Source organism: Oncorhynchus kisutch, unplaced genomic scaffold, assembly GCF_002021735.2.
Source record: "Oncorhynchus kisutch isolate 150728-3 unplaced genomic scaffold, Okis_V2 scaffold2508, whole genome shotgun sequence".
Classification (NCBI taxonomy): Eukaryota; Metazoa; Chordata; class Actinopteri; order Salmoniformes; family Salmonidae; genus Oncorhynchus; species Oncorhynchus kisutch.
In genome coordinates, this window is record NW_022264453.1 from 17,991 (window position 1) to 28,886 (window position 10,896).

A 10,896-nucleotide genomic window follows, 5' to 3' on the forward strand; every position below is an offset into this window, starting at 1 on the left:
GGTATCTGAGTGGTGAAGGCGATGAACTGCATGTGTGGATTATAACACCAACCTCTTCACAAAACATTTGTTATTTCCTCTCTTACATGGCCCCACATGAAAATAGAATCCCTGCTCAAGCCTCGAGCGACTAATAAGATTCAGGTATTGAAGAATAGCTTCACCAAGGGCAACCTCAATGGTGGGATTTGAACCGACACCTCAACACACTTAATCAAGCACTTGAGACCACTCGGCCTGACAAAACATTTGTTAAATGTCTCGATGGGATCGACACATGGCCCTGCCATTGCTCTACCTCACTTTCATTGATTTCAATCTGGGGTTTACATACAGCAACAACAGATTTTTAAGATCATTTGCCAATAAAAAAAAAATCAGGGTGAGGTGGCCGAGTGGTTAAGGCGATGGACTGCTAATCCATTATGCTCTGCATGCATGGGTTCGAATCCCATCCTCATCGTGTAACAATTTAAATTCTGTGCTTTATTTTGGCACTGGTAGATTTTGACTTTCACAAACACTGGTAAAATTGCTGACTGCCACAGCGAGAGCACAGGACTTGGTATCTGAGTGGTGAAGGCGATGAACTGCATGTGTGGATTATAACACCAACCTCTTCACAAAACATTTGTTATTTCCTCTCTTACATGGCCCCACATGAAAATAGAATCCCTGCTCAAGCCTCGAGCGACTAATAAGATTCAGGTATTGAAGAATAGCTTCACCAAGGGCAACCTCAATGGTGGGATTTGAACCGACACCTCAACACACTTAATCAAGCACTTGAGACCACTCGGCCTGACAAAACATTTGTTAAATGTCTCGATGGGATCGACACATGGCCCTGCCATTGCTCTACCTCACTTTCATTGATTTCAATCTGGGGTTTACATACAGCAACAACAGTTTTTTAAGATCATTTGCCACTTCAAAAATAACAGGATGAGGTGGCCGAGTGGTTAAGGCGATGGACTGCTAATCCATTATGCTCTGCATGCATGGGTTCGAATCCCATCCTCATCGTGTAATAATTTAAATTCTGTGCTTTATTTTGGCACTGGTAGATTTTGACTTTCACAAACACTGGTAAAATTGCTGACTGCCACAGCGAGAGCACAGGACTTGGTATCTGAGTGGTGAAGGCGATGAACTGCATGTGTGGATTATAACACCAACCTCTTCACAAAACATTTGTTATTTCCTCTCTTACATGGCCCCACATGAAAATAGAATCCCTGCTCAAGCCTCGAGCGACTAATAAGATTCAGGTATTGAAGAATAGCTTCACCAAGGGCAACCTCAATGGTGGGATTTGAACCGACACCTCAACACACTTAATCAAGCACTTGAGACCACTCGGCCTGACAAAACATTTGTTAAATGTCTCGATGGGATCGACACATGGCCCTGCCATTGCTCTACCTCACTTTCATTGATTTCAATCTGGGGTTTACATACAGCAACAACAGATTTTTAAGATCATTTGCCAATTCAAAAAAAATCAGGGTGAGGTGGCCGAGTGGTTAAGGCGATGGACTGCTAATCCATTATGCTCTGCATGCATGGGTTCGAATCCCATCCTCATCGTGTAACAATTAAAATTCTGTGCTTTATTTTGGCACTGGAAGATTTTGACTTTCACAAACACTGGTAAAATTGCTGACTGCCACAGCGAGAGCACAGGACTTGGTATCTGAGTGGTGAAGGCGATGAACTGCATGTGTGGATTATAACACCAACCTCTTCACAAAACATTTGTTATTTCCTCTCTTACATGGCCCCACATGAAAATAGAATCCCTGCTCAAGCCTCGAGCGACTAATAAGATTCAGGTATTGAAGAATAGCTTCACCAAGGGCAACCTCAATGGTGGGATTTGAACCGACACCTCAACACACTTAATCAAGCACTTGAGACCACTCGGCCTGACAAAACATTTGTTAAATGTCTCGATGGGATCGACACATGGCCCTGCCATTGCTCTACCTCACTTTCATTGATTTCAATCTGGGGTTTACATACAGCAACAACAGTTTTTTAAGATCATTTGCCAATTCAAAAAAAATCAGGGTGAGGTGGCCGAGTGGTTAAGGCGATGGACTGCTAATCCATTATGCTCTGCATGCATGGGTTCGAATCCCATCCTCATCGTGTAACAATTAAAATTCTGTGCTTTATTTTGGCACTGGTAGATTTTGACTTTCACAAACACTGGTAAAATTGCTGACTGCCACAGCGAGAGCACAGGACTTGGTATCTGAGTGGTGAAGGCGATGAACTGCATGTGTGGATTATAACACCAACCTCTTCACAAAACATTTGTTATTTCCTCTCTTACATGGCCCCACATGAAAATAGAATCCCTGCTCAAGCCTCGAGCGACTAATAAGATTCAGGTATTGAAGAATAGCTTCACCAAGGGCAACCTCAATGGTGGGATTTGAACCGACACCTCAACACACTTAATCAAGCACTTGAGACCACTCGGCCTGACAAAACATTTGTTAAATGTCTCGATGGGATCGACACATGGCCCTGCCATTGCTCTACCTCACTTTCATTGATTTCAATCTGGGGTTTACATACAGCAACAACAGTTTTTTAAGATCATTTGCCAATAAAAAAAAATCAGGGTGAGGTGGCCGAGTGGTTAAGGCGATGGACTGCTAATCCATTATGCTCTGCATGCATGGGTTCGAATCCCATCCTCATCGTGTAACAATTTAAATTCTGTGCTTTATTTTGGCACTGGTAGATTTTGACTTTCACAAACACTGGTAAAATTGCTGACTGCCACAGCGAGAGCACAGGACTTGGTATCTGAGTGGTGAAGGCGATGAACTGCATGTGTGGATTATAACACCAACCTCTTCACAAAACATTTGTTATTTCCTCTCTTACATGGCCCCACATGAAAATAGAATCCCTGCTCAAGCCTCGAGCGACTAATAAGATTCAGGTATTGAAGAATAGCTTCACCAAGGGCAACCTCAATGGTGGGATTTGAACCGACACCTCAACACACTTAATCAAGCACTTGAGACCACTCGGCCTGACAAAACATTTGTTAAATGTCTCGATGGGATCGACACATGGCCCTGCCATTGCTCTACCTCACTTTCATTGATTTCAATCTGGGGTTTACATACAGCAACAACAGTTTTTTAAGATCATTTGCCACTTCAAAAATAACAGGATGAGGTGGCCGAGTGGTTAAGGCGATGGACTGCTAATCCATTATGCTCTGCATGCATGGGTTCGAATCCCATCCTCATCGTGTAATAATTTAAATTCTGTGCTTTATTTTGGCACTGGAAGATTTTGACTTTCACAAACACTGGTAAAATTGCTGACTGCCACAGCGAGAGCACAGGACTTGGTATCTGAGTGGTGAAGGCGATGAACTGCATGTGTGTATTATAACAACAACCAAGTCTCGATGTGATCGACACATGGCCCTGCCATTGCTCTACCTCACTTTCATTGATTTCAATCTGGGGTTTACATACAGCAACAACAGATTTTTAAGATCATTTGCCAATAAAAAAAAAATCAGGGTGAGGTGGCCGAGTGGTTAAGGCGATGGACTGCTAATCCATTATGCTCTGCATGCATGGGTTCGAATCCCATCCTCATCGTGTAACAATTTAAATTCTGTGCTTTATTTTGGCACTGGTAGATTTTGACTTTCACAAACACTGGTAAAATTGCTGACTGCCACAGCGAGAGCACAGGACTTGGTATCTGAGTGGTGAAGGCGATGAACTGCATGTGTGGATTATAACACCAACCTCTTCACAAAACATTTGTTATTTCCTCTCTTACATGGCCCCACATGAAAATAGAATCCCTGCTCAAGCCTCGAGCGACTAATAAGATTCAGGTATTGAAGAATAGCTTCACCAAGGGCAACCTCAATGGTGGGATTTGAACCGACACCTCAACACACTTAATCAAGCACTTGAGACCACTCGGCCTGACAAAACATTTGTTAAATGTCTCGATGGGATCGACACATGGCCCTGCCATTGCTCTACCTCACTTTCATTGATTTCAATCTGGGGTTTACATACAGCAACAACAGTTTTTTAAGATCATTTGCCACTTCAAAAAAACAGGATGAGGTGGCCGAGTGGTTAAGGCGATGGACTGCTAATCCATTATGCTCTGCATGCATGGGTTCGAATCCCATCCTCATCGTGTAATAATTTAAATTCTGTGCTTTATTTTGGCACTGGAAGATTTTGACTTTCACAAACACTGGTAAAATTGCTGACTGCCACAGCGAGAGCACAGGACTTGGTATCTGAGTGGTGAAGGCGATGAACTGCATGTGTGGATTATAACAACAACCAAGTCTCGATGTGATCGACACATGGCCCTGCCATTGCTCTACCTCACTTTCATTGATTTCAATCTGGGGTTTACATACAGCAACAACAGATTTTTAAGATCATTTGCCAATAAAAAAAAATCAGGGTGAGGTGGCCGAGTGGTTAAGGCGATGGACTGCTAATCCATTATGCTCTGCATGCATGGGTTCGAATCCCATCCTCATCGTGTAACAATTAAATTCTGTGCTTTATTTTGGCACTGGTAGATTTTGACTTTCACAAACACTGGTAAAATTGCTGACTGCCACAGCGAGAGCACAGGACTTGGTATCTGAGTGGTGAAGGCGATGAACTGCATGTGTGGATTATAACACCAACCTCTTCACAAAACATTTGTTATTTCCTCTCTTACATGGCCCCACATGAAAATAGAATCCCTGCTCAAGCCTCGAGCGACTAATAAGATTCAGGTATTGAAGAATAGCTTCACCAAGGGCAACCTCAATGGTGGGATTTGAACCGACACCTCAACACACTTAATCAAGCACTTGAGACCACTCGGCCTGACAAAACATTTGTTAAATGTCTCGATGGGATCGACACATGGCCCTGCCATTGCTCTACCTCACTTTCATTGATTTCAATCTGGGGTTTACATACAGCAACAACAGTTTTTTAAGATCATTTGCCACTTCAAAAATAACAGGATGAGGTGGCCGAGTGGTTAAGGCGATGGACTGCTAATCCATTATGCTCTGCATGCATGGGTTCGAATCCCATCCTCATCGTGTAATAATTTAAATTCTGTGCTTTATTTTGGCACTGGAAGATTTTGACTTTCACAAACACTGGTAAAATTGCTGACTGCCACAGCGAGAGCACAGGACTTGGTATCTGAGTGGTGAAGGCGATGAACTGCATGTGTGGATTATAACACAACCAAGTCTCGATGTGATCGACACATGGCCCTGCCATTGCTCTACCTCACTTTCATTGATTTCAATCTGGGGTTTACATACAGCAACAACAGATTTTTAAGATCATTTGCCAATTCAAAAAAAATCAGGGTGAGGTGGCCGAGTGGTTAAGGCGATGGACTGCTAATCCATTATGCTCTGCATGCATGGGTTCGAATCCCATCCTCATCGTGTAACAATTAAAATTCTGTGCTTTATTTTGGCACTGGAAGATTTTGACTTTCACAAACACTGGTAAAATTGCTGACTGCCACAGCGAGAGCACAGGACTTGGTATCTGAGTGGTGAAGGCGATGAACTGCATGTGTGGATTATAACACCAACCTCTTCACAAAACATTTGTTATTTCCTCTCTTACATGGCCCCACATGAAAATAGAATCCCTGCTCAAGCCTCGAGCGACTAATAAGATTCAGGTATTGAAGAATAGCTTCACCAAGGGCAACCTCAATGGTGGGATTTGAACCGACACCTCAACACACTTAATCAAGCACTTGAGACCACTCGGCCTGACAAAACATTTGTTAAATGTCTCGATGGGATCGACACATGGCCCTGCCATTGCTCTACCTCACTTTCATTGATTTCAATCTGGGGTTTACATACAGCAACAACAGTTTTTTAAGATCATTTGCCACTTCAAAAAAACAGGATGAGGTGGCCGAGTGGTTAAGGCGATGGACTGCTAATCCATTATGCTCTGCATGCATGGGTTCGAATCCCATCCTCATCGTGTACATATTTAAATTCTGTGCTTTAGTTTGGCACTGGTAGATTTTGACTTTCACAAACACTGGTAACAATTGCTGACTGCCACAGCGAGATGCACAGGACTTGGTATCTGAGTGTGTGAAGGCGATGAAACTGCATGTGTGGATTATAACACCAACCTCTTCACAAAACATTTGTTATTTCCTCTCTTACATGGCCCCACATGAAAATAGAATCCCTGCTCAAGCCCTCGAGCGACTAATAAGATCTAGGTATTGAAGAATAGCTTCACCAAGGGCAACCTCAATGGTGGGATTGAACCGACACCTCAACACACTTAATCAAGCACTTGAGACCACTCGGCCTGACAACACATTTGTTAAGTCTCGATGGGTATCGACACATGGCCCTGCCATTGCTCTAACTCCACTTTCATTGATTTCAATCTGGGGTTCTACATACAGCAACAACATGATTTTTAAGATCATTGCCAATAAAAATAAAATCAGGGTGAGGTGGCCGAGTGGTTAAGGCGATGGACTGCTAATCCATTATGCTCTGCATGCATGGGTTCGAATCCCATCCTCATCGTGTAACAATTTAAATTCTGTGCTTTATTTTGGCACTGGTAGATTTTGACTTTCACAAACACTGGTAAAATTGCTGACTGCCACAGCGAGAGCACAGGACTTGGTATCTGAGTGGTGAAGGCGATGAACTGCATGTGTGGATTATAACACCAACCTCTTCACAAAACATTTGTTATTTCCTCTCTTACATGGCCCCACATGAAAATAGAATCCCTGCTCAAGCCTCGAGCGACTAATAAGATTCAGGTATTGAAGAATAGCTTCACCAAGGGCAACCTCAATGGTGGGATTTGAACCGACACCTCAACACACTTAATCAAGCACTTGAGACCACTCGGCCTGACAAAACATTTGTTAAATGTCTCGATGGGATCGACACATGGCCCTGCCATTGCTCTACCTCACTTTCATTGATTTCAATCTGGGGTTTACATACAGCAACAACAGTTTTTTAAGATCATTTGCCACTTCAAAAACAGGATGAGGTGGCCGAGTGGTTAAGGTGATGGACTGCTAATCCATTATGCTCTGCATGCATGGGTTCGAATCCCATCCTCATCGTGTAATAATTTAAATTCTGTGCTTTATTTTGGCACTGGTAGATTTTGACTTTCACAAACACTGGTAAAATTGCTGACTGCCACAGCGAGAGCACAGGACTTGGTATCTGAGTGGTGAAGGCGATGAACTGCATGTGTGGATTATAACACCAACCTCTTCACAAAACATTTGTTATTTCCTCTCTTACATGGCCCCACATGAAATAGAATCCCTGCTCAAGCCTCGAGCGACTAATAAGATTCAGGTATTGAAGAATAGCTTCACCAAGGGCAACCTCAATGGTGGGATTTGAACCGACACCTCAACACACTTAATCAAGCACTTGAGACCACTCGGCCTGACAAAACATTTGTTAAATGTCTCGATGGGATCGACACATGGCCCTGCCATTGCTCTACCTCACTTTCATTGATTTCAATCTGGGGTTTACATACAGCAACAACAGATTTTTAAGATCATTTGCCAATTCAAAAAAAATCAGGGTGAGGTGGCCGAGTGGTTAAGGCGATGGACTGCTAATCCATTATGCTCTGCATGCATGGGTTCGAATCCCATCCTCATCGTGTAACAATTAAAATTCTGTGCTTTATTTTGGCACTGGAAGATTTTGACTTTCACAAACACTGGTAAAATTGCTGACTGCCACAGCGAGAGCACAGGACTTGGTATCTGAGTGGTGAAGGCGATGAACTGCATGTGTGGATTATAACACCAACCTCTTCACAAAACATTTGTTATTTCCTCTCTTACATGGCCCCACATGAAAATAGAATCCCTGCTCAAGCCTCGAGCGACTAATAAGATTCAGGTATTGAAGAATAGCTTCACCAAGGGCAACCTCAATGGTGGGATTTGAACCGACACCTCAACACACTTAATCAAGCACTTGAGACCACTCGGCCTGACAAAACATTTGTTAAATGTCTCGATGGGATCGACACATGGCCCTGCCATTGCTCTACCTCACTTTCATTGATTTCAATCTGGGGTTTACATACAGCAACAACAGATTTTTAAGATCATTTGCCAATTCAAAAAAAATCAGGGTGAGGTGGCCGAGTGGTTAAGGCGATGGACTGCTAATCCATTATGCTCTGCATGCATGGGTTCGAATCCCATCCTCATCGTGTAACAATTTAAATTCTGTGCTTTTTTTGGCACTGGTAGATTTTGACTTTCACAAACACTGGTAAAATTGCTGACTGCCACAGCGAGAGCACAGGACTTGGTATCTGAGTGGTGAAGGCGATGAACTGCATGTGTGGATTATAACACCAACCTCTTCACAAAACATTTGTTATTTCCTCTCTTACATGGCCCCACATGAAAATAGAATCCCTGCTCAAGCCTCGAGCGACTAATAAGATTCAGGTATTGAAGAATAGCTTCACCAAGGGCAACCTCAATGGTGGGATTTGAACCGACACCTCAACACACTTAATCAAGCACTTGAGACCACTCGGCCTGACAAAACATTTGTTAAATGTCTCGATGGGATCGACACATGGCCCTGCCATTGCTCTACCTCACTTTCATTGATTTCAATCTGGGGTTTACATACAGCAACAACAGTTTTTTAAGATCATTTGCCACTTCAAAAATAACAGGATGAGGTGGCCGAGTGGTTAAGGCGATGGACTGCTAATCCATTATGCTCTGCATGCATGGGTTCGAATCCCATCCTCATCGTGTAATAATTTAAATTCTGTGCTTTATTTTGGCACTGGAAGATTTTGACTTTCACAAACACTGGTAAAATTGCTGACTGCCACAGCGAGAGCACAGGACTTGGTATCTGAGTGGTGAAGGCGATGAACTGCATGTGTGGATTATAACAACAACCAAGTCTCGATTGTGATCGACACATGGCCCTGCCATTGCTCTACCTCACTTTCATTGATTTCAATCTGGGGTTTACATACAGCAACAACAGATTTTAAGATCATTTGCCAATTAAAAAAAATCAGGGTGAGGTGGCCGAGTGGTTAAGGCGATGGACTGCTAATCCATTATGCTCTGCATGCATGGGTTCGAATCCCATCCTCATCGTGTAACAATTAAAATTCTGTGCTTTATTTTGGCACTGGTAGATTTTGACTTTCACAAACACTGGTAAAATTGCTGACTGCCACAGCGAGAGCACAGGACTTGGTATCTGAGTGGTGAAGGCGATGAACTGCATGTGTGGATTATAACACCAACCTCTTCACAAAACATTTGTTATTTCCTCTCTTACATGGCCCCACATGAAAATAGAATCCCTGCTCAAGCCTCGAGCGACTAATAAGATTCAGGTATTGAAGAATAGCTTCACCAAGGGCAACCTCAATGGTGGGATTTGAACCGACACCTCAACACACTTAATCAAGCACTTGAGACCACTCGGCCTGACAAAACATTTGTTAAATGTCTCGATGGGATCGACACATGGCCCTGCCATTGCTCTACCTCACTTTCATTGATTTCAATCTGGGGTTTACATACAGCAACAACAGATTTTTAAGATCATTTGCCAATTTTAAAAAAATCAGGATGAGGTGGCCGAGTGGTTAAGGTGATGGACTGCTGATCCATTATGCTCTGCATGCATGGGTTCGAATCCCATCCTCATCGTGTAACAATTTAAATTCTGTGCTTTATTTTGGCACTGGTAGATTTTGACTTTCACAAACACTGGTAAAATTGCTGACTGCCACAGCGAGAGCACAGGACTTGGTATCTGAGTGGTGAAGGCGATGAACTGCATGTGTGGATTATAACAACAACCAAGTCTCGATGTGATCGACACATGGCCCTGCCATTGCTCTACCTCACTTTCATTGATTTCAATCTGGGGTTTACATACAGCAACAACAGATTTTTAAGATCATTTGCCAATAAAAAAACAGGGTGAGGTGGCCGAGTGGTTTAAGGCGATGGACTGCTAATCCATTATGCTCTGCATGCATGGGTTCGAATCCCCATCCTCATCGTGTAACAATTAAATTCTGTGCTTTATTTTGGCACTGGTAAGATTTGCACTTTCACCACACTGGTAAAATTTGCTGACTGCCACAGCGAGAGCACAGACTTGGTATCTGAGTGGTGAAGGCAATGAACTGCATGTGTGGATTATAACACCAACTCTTCACAAACATTTGTTATTTCCTCTCTTACATGGCCCCACATGAAAATAGAATCCTGCTCAAGCCTCGACGACTAATAAGATTCAGGTATTGAAGAATAGCTTCACCAAGGGCAACCTCAATGGTGGGATTTGAACCGACACCTCAACAACTTAATCAAGCACTTGAGACCACTCGGCCTGACAAAACATTTGTTAAATGTCTCGATGGGATCGACACATGCCCTGCCATTGCTCTACCTCCCTTTCATTGATTTCAATCTGGGGTTTACATACAGCAACAACAGTTTTTTAAGATCATTTGCCACTTCAAAAATAACAGGATGAGGTGGCCGAGTGGTTAAGGCGATGGACTGCTAATCCATTATGCTCTGCATGCATGGGTTCGAATCCCATCCTCATCGTGTAAATATTTAAATTCTGTGCTTATTTTGGCACTGGAAGATTTTGACTTTCACAAACACTGGGTAAATTGCTGACTGCCACAGCGAGAGCACAGGACTTGGTATCTGAGTGGTGAAGGCGATGAACTGCATGTGTGGATTATAACACCAACCTCTTCAACAAAACATTTGTTATTTCCTCTCTTACATGGC

At 43.0% G+C, this 10,896-nt stretch overlaps 18 non-coding genes across 18 annotated transcripts; all 18 read left to right on the forward strand.

Moving 5' to 3' along the window:
• The first annotated feature begins 381 nt into the window (after positions 1-381).
• Positions 382-463, forward strand: trnas-gcu (transfer RNA serine (anticodon GCU)). The gene has a single exon. It is a non-coding gene; the product is annotated as a tRNA-Ser (tRNA).
• Positions 464-944: 481 nt separating this feature from the next.
• On the forward strand, positions 945-1,026 carry trnas-gcu (transfer RNA serine (anticodon GCU)). Its single transcript has one exon. It is a non-coding gene; the product is annotated as a tRNA-Ser (tRNA).
• A 482-nt stretch (positions 1,027-1,508) lies between these two features.
• Positions 1,509-1,590, forward strand: trnas-gcu (transfer RNA serine (anticodon GCU)). The gene has a single exon. It is a non-coding gene; the product is annotated as a tRNA-Ser (tRNA).
• Positions 1,591-2,072: 482 nt separating this feature from the next.
• Positions 2,073-2,154, forward strand: trnas-gcu (transfer RNA serine (anticodon GCU)). The gene has a single exon. It is a non-coding gene; the product is annotated as a tRNA-Ser (tRNA).
• A 481-nt stretch (positions 2,155-2,635) lies between these two features.
• trnas-gcu (transfer RNA serine (anticodon GCU)) lies at positions 2,636-2,717 on the forward strand. Its single transcript has one exon. It is a non-coding gene; the product is annotated as a tRNA-Ser (tRNA).
• A 481-nt stretch (positions 2,718-3,198) lies between these two features.
• On the forward strand, positions 3,199-3,280 carry trnas-gcu (transfer RNA serine (anticodon GCU)). The gene has a single exon. It is a non-coding gene; the product is annotated as a tRNA-Ser (tRNA).
• Positions 3,281-3,559: 279 nt separating this feature from the next.
• Positions 3,560-3,641, forward strand: trnas-gcu (transfer RNA serine (anticodon GCU)). Its single transcript has one exon. It is a non-coding gene; the product is annotated as a tRNA-Ser (tRNA).
• Positions 3,642-4,121: 480 nt separating this feature from the next.
• Positions 4,122-4,203, forward strand: trnas-gcu (transfer RNA serine (anticodon GCU)). Its single transcript has one exon. It is a non-coding gene; the product is annotated as a tRNA-Ser (tRNA).
• Positions 4,204-4,481: 278 nt separating this feature from the next.
• Positions 4,482-4,563, forward strand: trnas-gcu (transfer RNA serine (anticodon GCU)). The gene has a single exon. It is a non-coding gene; the product is annotated as a tRNA-Ser (tRNA).
• A 480-nt stretch (positions 4,564-5,043) lies between these two features.
• Positions 5,044-5,125, forward strand: trnas-gcu (transfer RNA serine (anticodon GCU)). Its single transcript has one exon. It is a non-coding gene; the product is annotated as a tRNA-Ser (tRNA).
• Positions 5,126-5,403: 278 nt separating this feature from the next.
• Positions 5,404-5,485, forward strand: trnas-gcu (transfer RNA serine (anticodon GCU)). Its single transcript has one exon. It is a non-coding gene; the product is annotated as a tRNA-Ser (tRNA).
• A 480-nt stretch (positions 5,486-5,965) lies between these two features.
• trnas-gcu (transfer RNA serine (anticodon GCU)) lies at positions 5,966-6,047 on the forward strand. The gene has a single exon. It is a non-coding gene; the product is annotated as a tRNA-Ser (tRNA).
• A 487-nt stretch (positions 6,048-6,534) lies between these two features.
• On the forward strand, positions 6,535-6,616 carry trnas-gcu (transfer RNA serine (anticodon GCU)). The gene has a single exon. It is a non-coding gene; the product is annotated as a tRNA-Ser (tRNA).
• A 1,041-nt stretch (positions 6,617-7,657) lies between these two features.
• On the forward strand, positions 7,658-7,739 carry trnas-gcu (transfer RNA serine (anticodon GCU)). The gene has a single exon. It is a non-coding gene; the product is annotated as a tRNA-Ser (tRNA).
• A 482-nt stretch (positions 7,740-8,221) lies between these two features.
• Positions 8,222-8,303, forward strand: trnas-gcu (transfer RNA serine (anticodon GCU)). Its single transcript has one exon. It is a non-coding gene; the product is annotated as a tRNA-Ser (tRNA).
• Positions 8,304-8,783: 480 nt separating this feature from the next.
• trnas-gcu (transfer RNA serine (anticodon GCU)) lies at positions 8,784-8,865 on the forward strand. The gene has a single exon. It is a non-coding gene; the product is annotated as a tRNA-Ser (tRNA).
• Positions 8,866-9,143: 278 nt separating this feature from the next.
• Positions 9,144-9,225, forward strand: trnas-gcu (transfer RNA serine (anticodon GCU)). Its single transcript has one exon. It is a non-coding gene; the product is annotated as a tRNA-Ser (tRNA).
• Positions 9,226-10,622: 1,397 nt separating this feature from the next.
• On the forward strand, positions 10,623-10,704 carry trnas-gcu (transfer RNA serine (anticodon GCU)). The gene has a single exon. It is a non-coding gene; the product is annotated as a tRNA-Ser (tRNA).
• Positions 10,705-10,896: the final 192 nt, after the last annotated feature.